General features: G+C 43.5%; 1 protein-coding gene across 7 annotated transcripts in view; it reads left to right on the top strand.

Moving 5' to 3' along the window:
- Positions 1 to 10,148, top strand: part of PMS1 (PMS1 homolog 1, mismatch repair system component) — a 117,345-nt gene that overhangs the window by 23,395 nt on the left and 83,802 nt on the right. For 2 of the 7 annotated variants that reach the window (XM_051849352.3, XM_002712339.6), the window contains exons 1-2: positions 92 to 254; positions 947 to 1,069. The gene's annotated coding sequence lies outside the window, so the exon portion shown is untranslated. Of the gene's footprint in view, positions 1 to 91; positions 255 to 946; positions 1,070 to 10,148 lie in introns of those variants that run through there. The other 5 variants (XM_089330196.1, XM_089330197.1, XM_008258829.5 and 2 more) reach the window with 3 other exon arrangements.

Below are 10,148 nucleotides of genomic sequence, written 5' to 3'. Positions count from 1 at the left end.
GCTGCGCAGCTTGCGGAAGCCTTCAGGGCTGACCTTGCTGCCAGGCGATTGGCTACGAGCAGCGCCAATCCCACGTTAACCCTGGCAGGGCGGGACCAAGTGCCGCGCGCCGGGTGCCCGCCCCGCCCCTCCGCACGCAAGCGCGCTGGGAGCGAAGGGGGCTGTTTCCCGCGTGGCCGGGCCTGGGCTCCAGGTGGGACGCCGCCGGCTCTCTGCTAGTGGACGGTGATTTCCTGCCTCGGGCGAGCAGGAAGGTACTGTCGTGTGGATAACGGGCGTGCATTCTTACATTCCCGTAGACTTGAGGGCCTCTCCCCACAACGCGTCCCAGTCCGAGTGCTAGCGCGAGCGCCGCCGCCTACGGTGGGCGCCTGCCCAGGGGCGGGAAGGTGAAACCAGGCTCGCGGGCGCGCACTCGTTGGGTAGCATTCGCTGAACAGGTCTGAGCTGGTTAGTGTTCTCCTGTGGCCTTTGTCGCAGACCCTTCTGGGTACGGAACTGCAAAGTTGTTTTCCAGGCAGAAATGTTAATCTTGAGAGTGAGTGTGGGGCTTTATGGTATTATATATTGTAGCATCATTTAAGGGGCACTTGCAAACTTTTCCGTCAATCACGATTTTTACTGATGTCAATCTAGGTTTTTCCCGTACATTGAAGATAAGCACCCTGTGTTACATCCCGAGCATGCCAAAAATTTATATTGAGAACAGAAAAGGCTTGACTATAGAGTTTTTGAAATCATAAAATCAGATTTTCTTTACTTTGACATTACAAAAAAAATTTGTGATTTTTATTGCTGAAGTAACGCAAAAACATTAATAAATTGATACATCTAGATGTCTTCTATGTTCTATGAAAATAATTGGGTTATATTTATTCTGCTCATTTAAGTTTGTCTGTGATCTCCCCACAGCTTGTGAGCTCTCTGATGGCTGTTTCTCTTCTAGGTACTCTTGTCTTTACCTGACTTTCCTGGTCATCAGGATCCTTGCAGGAGTGTTCCATTTTCCTCTTGGCAAATGTGGAAGGCTGATGATCCTGGCATTTTCAGACATTCTGTGCTGGCATTTGTAAGCATGACATTAACCTTTCCACTATTCAAAAGAGATCATTGGGGACACGCTCAGAAGAATGCTGTATTCCAGGATTATGTTAGGGATATGTGGTTAATATAAAATCCCAGTCTTCAGATGTTTCTGAGCCAAGGGGAAGGAATAGACAAATAGAGTAACCCATGGTGAGTTTTGGATTCAAAATAAGGAAAAGGTTTAGTGGGGGACAGAAAGGAATGCCATCTATGGGGGCTATGGAAGGGAGAGGTGGGAGCAGAGAAGAAAGGCTTCCCTGAGGAGATGACACTTGAACCAGCTGTGGAAGGTGGTCAGAAGTCATCCTAGAGGGAACTGTGTGAGCCAAGGAATGAGTGAATGCCGTCACAGTGAGAGAGAGAAGTGTGTAGTATGACTGACAGGGTGCCTTTGGAAGATGATAGGATGAGATTAGAAAGGTAGGCAGAGATTCAGTTAAGATGATTGGATTTATCCTAAATAGCATTTGGAAACCTTAAAATATTGTGGAATAGCACATGATGAAACTTCAGTTACAGGAAGAACACTGCCCTGTATGTAGTTGCATTTGAGTCAAAATATCAATTAGGTGATTATTGCAATAGTTCAAGGGAAGTGTTGAGTGTCTTAATAGAGGTGGTACAAAGGAGACAAATTTGAGAAAAATTTACATATTAAGCTACATAGACTGGGTACCAGCAAAAATTTCGAGGGTAAACTTGAGGTTTCTAATTTGGTCTGCCTGTCTGGTGGAAAAGTGTTCCAGGGCACAGCCTTTGGAGTCAGACATGCCAAGATGTCCATCTGCTATTTAATAATTGTGTAATCTTGAGTGAGTTTCCAAGCCTTTAAATCCCATTTGTGATAGAGAAGTTAGTATACATGCTAACGTTATGAGGGTCAAAAGGGATAATGTATGTGAAGTCCTATGTTAGCTGTTGTCAAATCAGAAATATGGTTAAGAAAGATAGTTAATAAGAGAAAGCGTCTGAGATCATTTTGGGACATGTTAAGTCTAAATTACCTCAAGCTCATCATAATAATGATATATTGAGGGTAGGTAAATAAGGCCCTGGAGGAAATAAGGTTCCAGAGTCCAGAAAAAAATGATGTTAGGAGATAGAGCTGTGCTAGGGGATGATATGGAGCCAGTTAAAATTAAGTGTATAATGGGATGAATTAAGGCAATGGCGATTTACTGAGGCATTCTTTCTCATGCCTACATTGATGCAAGAAAGGTGCTGATAAAATTGTTTTTAGTGGTCCTTCCTTAATATTCAGGAATTGTTTGCAATGAGTAAATTATGGTGATTGTTTTGTGTGGCATCCAACCATACATACTGTATAACTCCCTGCACTCAAAAGTGGTACAGTTCACTTCAGAGGTGTGATCAGCATCCCACAAGTTATGCAGTCAAGCACTTTGGGAATGTGTGGGGGTTGGGGAGAAGGTCAGGCCTAGTTGGGTAATCAGAAAGGATTGTGTCGCAGATGATATGGAACTGGGTCCAGACTGATAAGGAGGATTGCATTAGGAGCAAGTGGGTGTGCAAATAAGGAAGGATTGCTGACAAAGGACGATTGAAGACTTTGAGGAATAGGGAGGATAAGTGGAAGGCTAGAGGGGAAGGCAGGAAGGTAAGTTCTGTTTGAGGTGGCAGTGACACTGTTAGAAATACCTGTCTTAACTTGGGAAGAGAGAGATGAGTGTTGAGGATGTGTGAATTTAGACTCGGGTTTTAAGATACCTAAGAAGAAGGAAGAGGGTCTGGGGAATGCTCACATTTCTGTGAAGAGAGTGAAGAAAACACAGAAGTCAAAGCAGTGTGGACAAGATCCTTGGAAATGAAGTAGTATCATCAGTGACACTTGGTTCAGAGGTCAAGGAGCGTGGATCTTGAGAAAGGAATTAGTGACCAAAGAGATCATTGGTGAGCTTGAAGAGATCAGAATCCCAACAGTGATTGTGGTGTAAGTCATTTTATGAACGTTTCGGAAATGACTTGGCAATAGGGAGTTGAAGACCCTAAATATAGGTTACTTAAAGATAATTGCTGAGGTAAAAATGAGGATGAATTTTTTGTTTTTGCTTTCAAGGCCAAGATGCCTGTGGGGAGAGTAGGTAAACGAACACAAGCAAAAGTGTTAGTACCTTGGACTGCTTAGGCTGCTGTAACAAAATATCATGTATTATAAACAAAGGAAATGGGTTCCTCCCACTTCAAGATCACGGCAGATTCGGTGTCTGGTGAGGGCCTGCTTTCTGGCTTCTACATGGTACCTGCTTGCTGTGCCCTCATGTGGTGGAAGGGGATACGACAGTCCTTTGGGACCTCTTAAGCGCACTAATCCCGATCATGAGGGCTTTACTTTCGTGCCCTAATCACCTCCCCCAAAGCCCTACTTCTGATACTATCACCTTAGGGGTTAGGATTTCAACATAGGAATTTTGGGGACACAAACATTCAGGCCATAGCAGTTAGGGGGGAAGAGACCGTGGCCTGACACTGAAGGAGGAAGAGTATGGGTAGAGATGCAGACATTTTTTTAAGAACCAGACGACACAGTAGGATGGATAGGTCAGGTATGATAGAGTTCATGCTGTGAATGGCCATGACCTCAGGAAACTAAAAGGATGAGGAAGACTGGAATGAAATTAGGGATGTAAGGGCAAAAAGATTTTGGAAGAGGTATTGTAGAGAATGAGACAAAGATGATATTAAAATGATTGTACCAGATTAAAGGTTGAGGTAAGGATAGGTATGTACCCCAAAGCTTTGTTGATCAGTGTTTTTCTTAGATCCTTGGGATTTTAAACTAAGGTAGAAGACCTGTGGAACCCATGGTGGAGAGATTAGTCCTCCTAGAGGCAGGGGCCGGAAATTGTGGGATTATTCACATGGGAGTTTGGAGGAACTCAATTTTATCAAAGTACCTTGACTCTTTTAGCATTTTGTGCTAAGCATAGTAATGCATTCTGTATATGCATTACTTTATTTGCTTCTCACCACAGTAATAGGAGACCATTTTTGTCCCCATTTTATAGATTAAATGATTGAGTTTTAGAGTTTAATTTCCTCAGTGTTAGATAGCTAATAGTGTAAAAGCTAGGATAAAACCAAAGTAGTGTGATTTTAGAGCCTGTGCTTATAACCGATTCTATGTCCAGCACTCTGCAACAGAAGTATAGTCAAACCTACATGTGCCATTTCAGATTTTCTAGTAGTCACATTGAAAAAGTTAATATTCTGCCAGCACTGCAGCTCACTTGGCTAATCCTCCGCCTGTGGCGCCGGCACCCCAGGTTCTAGTCCCGGTTGGGGTGCCGGATTCTGTTCCGGTTGCTCCTCTTCCAGTCCAGCTCTCTGCTGTGGCCCAGGAAGGCAGTGGAGGATGGCCCAAGTGCTTGGGCCCTGCACCCACATGGGAGACCAGGAGGAAGCACCTGGCTCCTGGCTTCGGATCAGCGCAGCTCACCAGTTGTAGCGGCCACTTAAGGGGTGAACCAATGGAAAAGGGAGACCTTTCTCTCTGTCTCTCTCTCACTGTCTAACTCTGCCTGTCAAAAAAAAGTTAATATTTAATTTTTTAGGATAAAAGTTTTAAAAAAATGTATTTTATTTGAAAGGCAGAGTTACAGAGAGAGAGGGAGAGACAGAAAGATCGTCCATCCACTGGTTCACTCCCCAATGACCACAATGGCTGGAGCTGGGCCAGGCCAAAGCCAGGAGCCAGGAGTTGCTTCTGGGTCTCCCATGTGAGTACATGGGCCCAAGCACTTGGAGCATCTTCTTCTGCTTTCCTAGCACATTATCAGGGAGCTGAACAAGGAAGCAGAGTAGCTGAGAATTGAACTGCTGCCCATGTGTGATGCCCATGACGCAGCAGTGGCTTAGCCCACTACACCACAGTGCCAGCTCCAGTCAGTATTGTATATAGCCTAATATGTCCAAAATATCAAATGCTATTTTACCCGATAATCAATGCAGAAGTTTAATTAGATTTTTTATTTTGCTAATGCCGAGTTTAAAATCTAATGTTTACTGACACTTCTCTGTTTGGATGAGCCACATTTCAAGTGCCTAATAGCTACATGTGGCTAATAGCTGCCATGTTGGACAGTGCAGATCTGTGGGCTTGGAACTGAGGCCAGTCTGAGTCTTGGGAAGAATGTAATAAGTGCCTTCTACCTGTGACAACACCTACATGTGTGAATGTTCTGACAGTGGGGCAGCCTGTCCACCATGGCCCTTACTGATTGAGAATTCTCCCAGCCCTTCAGAGTGATCCAAAAATCCCTTGAGATGGAGTTGTTCACAGCTGCTCTCCTTAAAACTGAGTACCCAATGCCAAAGCAAATTGATAGATTAATCAAAAGGTAATTGCTAGCATTAAGAGTCCCCAGCATTCCTTTATATAATAAGCTCTGGTAATATACAGAGTCTTCAAAAAGTTTATAGAAAATGCCTATTTTGAAAAAAAATCAAATATTTTTAGGTCAAAGTAAACTTCTAACTCCATTTGCCACAAGCTATTTTTTAAAATGTATTTATATATTGGTAAAGCAGAGAGAAAGGGTCACATATTTCCGTCCACTGATTTGCTCCCCAAATGCCCTCAGTAGCTGAGGCTGGGCCAGGCTGAAGCCAGGAGCCTGGAGCTCCATCTGCATGTCCCACTTGAGTGACAGGAACTCAAGGACCTGGGCCATCATCGGATATCTCCCAGATGTATTAGTGGGGAGTTGGAGTAGAAGTGGAGTAGCCAGAACTTGAACTGGCACTTCAGTGTGGGATGCTGGTGTTACGAGCAGCAGCTTAACCTGCTGCCCTACAACGCCCACCCCATCACGAACTTTTTAAATCACACCCTTTATCATTTATTGAACAACATTTATATATACTTTGTTACTTAATTCGCAGAATAAACAAGTGAGGCATAATCTCCATTTTTTACAGATAATTATTTTTACAGAAGGATCTAGTGATTTTTTTGAGTTCTCATGTAATAAAGAAGAACCCCCCCCAGACCTATAGATTGTGTTCTTTCTACTGTGCTGATCAGCTTTGCCTCTGTGAGCAAAATACAGTTTTATTTATTAATTGTGACTATTTAACACTCTGTGAACCCAGTACGTTCGCCTTTTCCCAGAATTGCATCCCTTAAAATCCTGTGTAATGATTACAATGCCAGTACTCCATTTCCTGCTTAGTTGCTGACTCTTGTTTTACATGGCTCTTTTTGTGTGCTCTGAGAAAGAATCATAAATAGTCATTTGTTCTGGGCATTACTTTTGTTTCTATTTTATGGATATTTTCTATTTATTTGAAAGGCAGAATTAGGGAGAGAGAGGGAGGGAGGGAAAGAGAGATCTTCCAGCCACTGATTCACTGCACATATGGCTGCAGTGGTCGGGGCTGGGCCAAGCTGAAGCTGAGAGTCAGGAACTCCGTGCTGGCCCTGTGGCATAGTGAGTAGAGCCACCACCTGCAGTGCAGTCATCTCATGTGGGTCCCAGTTCGAGTCCTGGCTGCTCCACTTCAGATCCAGCTCTGTGCTGTGGCCTGGCAAAGCTGTGGAAGATGGCCCAAGTACTTGGGCCCTTGCACCAGCGTGGGAGACCCAGAAAGAGCTCCTGGCTTCTGGCTTCCTATCATCCCAGCTCTGGCTGTTGCGGCCATTTAGGGAGTTAACCAGCAGGTGGAAGACTTCATTCTCTCTCTGCCTCTGCCTCTCTGTAACTCTGCCTTTCAAATAAATAAATAAATCTTTCTTGATTTCCCACATGGGTGGCAGGAGCCTAAGTACTTGAATCATCTGCTGCTGCTTTCCCAGGCACATTATCTGGGATCTGGATTGCAAGTAGAGCAGTTCTCACTCAAAACTGGCACTCATATGGATGCTAATATCACAGGCAGTGACCTAACCTGTTGTGCCACAACGCTGGCCTTAGCATCACTATTTTGTTTGGAACAAGACTGCAGAGTTTGTGCTTGTAACAAATCATGGTATATTAAGGAAGTACCTGGGGTCTCCTTTTTTTTTTTTTTTTGTAAAAATTTTATTTATTTATTTGAGAGGCAGAGTCACAGACAGTGAGAGGGAGAGAGACAGAGAAAGGTTTTCCATCCACTGGTTCACTCCCCAAATGAATGCAATGGGTGGAGCTGAGCCGATCTGAAGCCAGGAGCCAGGAGCTTCTTCTGGATCTCACACATGTATGCAGGGGCCCAAGTGCTTGGGCCATCTTCTGCTTTCCCAGGCCATAGCAGAGAGCTAGATCAGAAGAGGAGCAGCCGGGACTAGAACTGGCACCCATATGGGATGCCAGCGCTGCAAGTGGAGTATTAACCTGCTTTGCCACAGTGCTGGCCCTCCCCTCAATTTTTTTTTAAGATTTTATTTATTTATTTGAGAGGTAGAGTTATAGACAGGATGAGGGAGAGATGGAGAGAAAGCTCTTCCATCTGCTCGTTCACTCTCCAAATGGCCACAGCGGCTAGAGCTGGGCTGATCAGGAGCCAGGAGCTTCTTCTGGGTCTCCCACGTAGGTGCAGGGCCCAAGGACTTGGGCCAGCTTCTACTGCTTTCCCAGGCACATTAGCAGAGAGCTGGATCAAAAATGAAGCAGCCAAGTCTTGAACTGATACCCGTATGGGATTCCGGTGCCACAGGCAGAGGCTTAGACTATGCTGAAGTGCCGGCAACCCTTTTCCCCCCATTTTTTTGTCCATAAGGATATTGACTCTCTAAAGTAGGAGTGGGGAACCTTTTTTATGCCAAGGGCTATTTGAACGTTTATAACAACTTTTATAGGGTAGAAAAGTTATCAGCTTAAAAATTAACCTGCTATAAATTTATTGAATTTGGAGTTCCTTCTGCGGTTAACTTGGCAGGCCCAGACCAGATGATTTCTAGGGCACTGTATACAACCTTTGGGCCAGACATTCCCTACCCCTGCTCTACAGGAATTAAGTTACTAAGGTACAGTTTGTTTTCTGGAATTAGGCACTTAAGACACATGCAAAGCTTTTTACATGTGGAATTTCTGTATGATTTGTTTTTTTTTTTATTTGAACAAAGGGTTTAGTAGGAAAAAATAATTATTGGGCTACAATTTTTGGACGTAAGGTTGGTACGGTTGGATTGGCACGTGGAGGACCTCTGATGCCCCACAGAGATTTGAGCTTTATCTTATTGGCCTTGGGGAATTACGTGATTATAACTGATGCTTTAGGCAGGGTAATGAAAATGATAGTTATCTGACACGTCTGGTATCTGAATAGTTCAGATTAACAGTGATTCTTGCATCTGGATATCCTCGCTGCAAAGGGGCTGAGTGGTAGAAAAATACATCATAATTCATCAAAGCATATGGATGACTAATGATGTTCACATAAACTGTTGCTAAGGCACATGACTGTGTTATCCACATCCCAAAGAGATAGCATTGCCAGGACACTACCAGCCAGACAGATCATATGTTACACTCATCGTAGCATGGTTGCTCTTATTCTTCAATTATTGCCATAGTGTAATTTCTCAACTAAATGTTTGTTTTTAAGAAATCTGTTGGAACATGCTTGTCCCTATAATTCCAATGTTTATGTGTCTTCAGTGAGGTTCAGTTAGCATTAGGACTAGGACTAGGGCCGGTACCGTGGCTCACTTGGTTAATCCTCCGCCTGTGGCGCCAGCATCCCATATGGGCGCTGGGTTCTAGTGCTGGTTGCTCTTCTTCCAGCCCAGCTCTCTGCTGTGGCCCGTGGCCCGGGAAGGCAGTGGAGAGTGGCCCAAGTGCTTGGGCCCCTGCACCCACATGGGAGACCAGGAGGAAGCACCTGGCTCCTGGCTTCAGATTAGCGCAGTGCTGGCCGTAGCGGCCATTTGGGGAGTGAACCAATGGAAGGAAGACCTTTCTCTCTCTCTCACTGTCTATGACTCTACCTGTCAAAAAAAAAAAAAAAAAAAAAAAAAAAAGGATGCTTTGCAATGATGCAAGTTTTTCGGTTCTTCTCTTTAAAAAAAAAAAAAAGGACTAAGACTTGGCATAGAAGTATAAGGAACTACATTTGAGGTAAAATGCTTATGAAGAAGTTAACTAAGTTAACTACCTGGGCACAGTAACTTAATCATTCAGTTGGATTTGGATTTTTAACCTTTTTTTTAATTCTTAAAATTTAAGAGAATCAGAGAGAAATCTCCCATTTACCGGGTCACTCCCGATATGTGCAGGAGCTGGGAACTCAGTCTGGGTCTGCCATGTCCGTGGCAGGGACATACCATCTGAGCCATCACCTGCTGCCTCCCTCCCAGGGTACACATTAGCAGGAAGCGGGAACTCGGTAGAGCTGGCACTCTGATAGGGGATGTGGGTATCTCATGGGCATCTTAACCACTGTGCAAAGCACTCTGTTTTTTTCTGACTTTTCAAATGGTTGTAATAATGATACATACTACCTGCTTTTCATAGTTTGGAGGCTGAAATGCAATCCCATTATAGTGTCTAGCATATTAGATTTTCAATAAGTGGTAGTTAATTGTTGTAATTTTGATAATTTTAATTAATGGGTAGTATAGATTGGGTTATCAGGGGTCATGGAAGGTAATTAGGAAATTATATTTTATAATTTTGGGAGCTTGATCTATTAATAGAGAGTTAAAAGGAGGAATTAAATGTGAGAGATAACAACAAAAGAATTGATGGATCTTAGGGACTGATTTTTTATCAGATCAAGATGAATGTATTACTCCAATAGAAATATTCTGGGACTGGGGGGGCAGCTGGTTAATATACTTTTGAGTTTGAGCTAGTGATTTCAGCAGGCTGTTAGAAATAAAGGATTGATAGGAGAAAAGTCAGAATTGTAGATAGCAATTATACCCACACAAAAACCCCAAGAGAGGAGAAAAGCAGTATTCTGCCTATTATCATTAATTTTTTAAAAACCCACTTGGGTCATTTTTATGCCTAACAGGTGGTTACATTATATATCAGTAGAAGAAGCATGGAATGACTTGCCTGTTTTTAAATCTTAGCTCTGCATCACAATTGGATGACCTTGAACAAGTTTTGATAGCT

This window comes from Oryctolagus cuniculus, chromosome 3 (genome assembly GCF_051225735.1).
Source record: "Oryctolagus cuniculus isolate XC-2025 breed Fujian yellow rabbit chromosome 3, ASM5122573v1, whole genome shotgun sequence".
NCBI classification, from domain to species: Eukaryota; Metazoa; Chordata; class Mammalia; order Lagomorpha; family Leporidae; genus Oryctolagus; species Oryctolagus cuniculus.
This window is presented reverse-complemented; position numbering and strand designations above follow the sequence as displayed.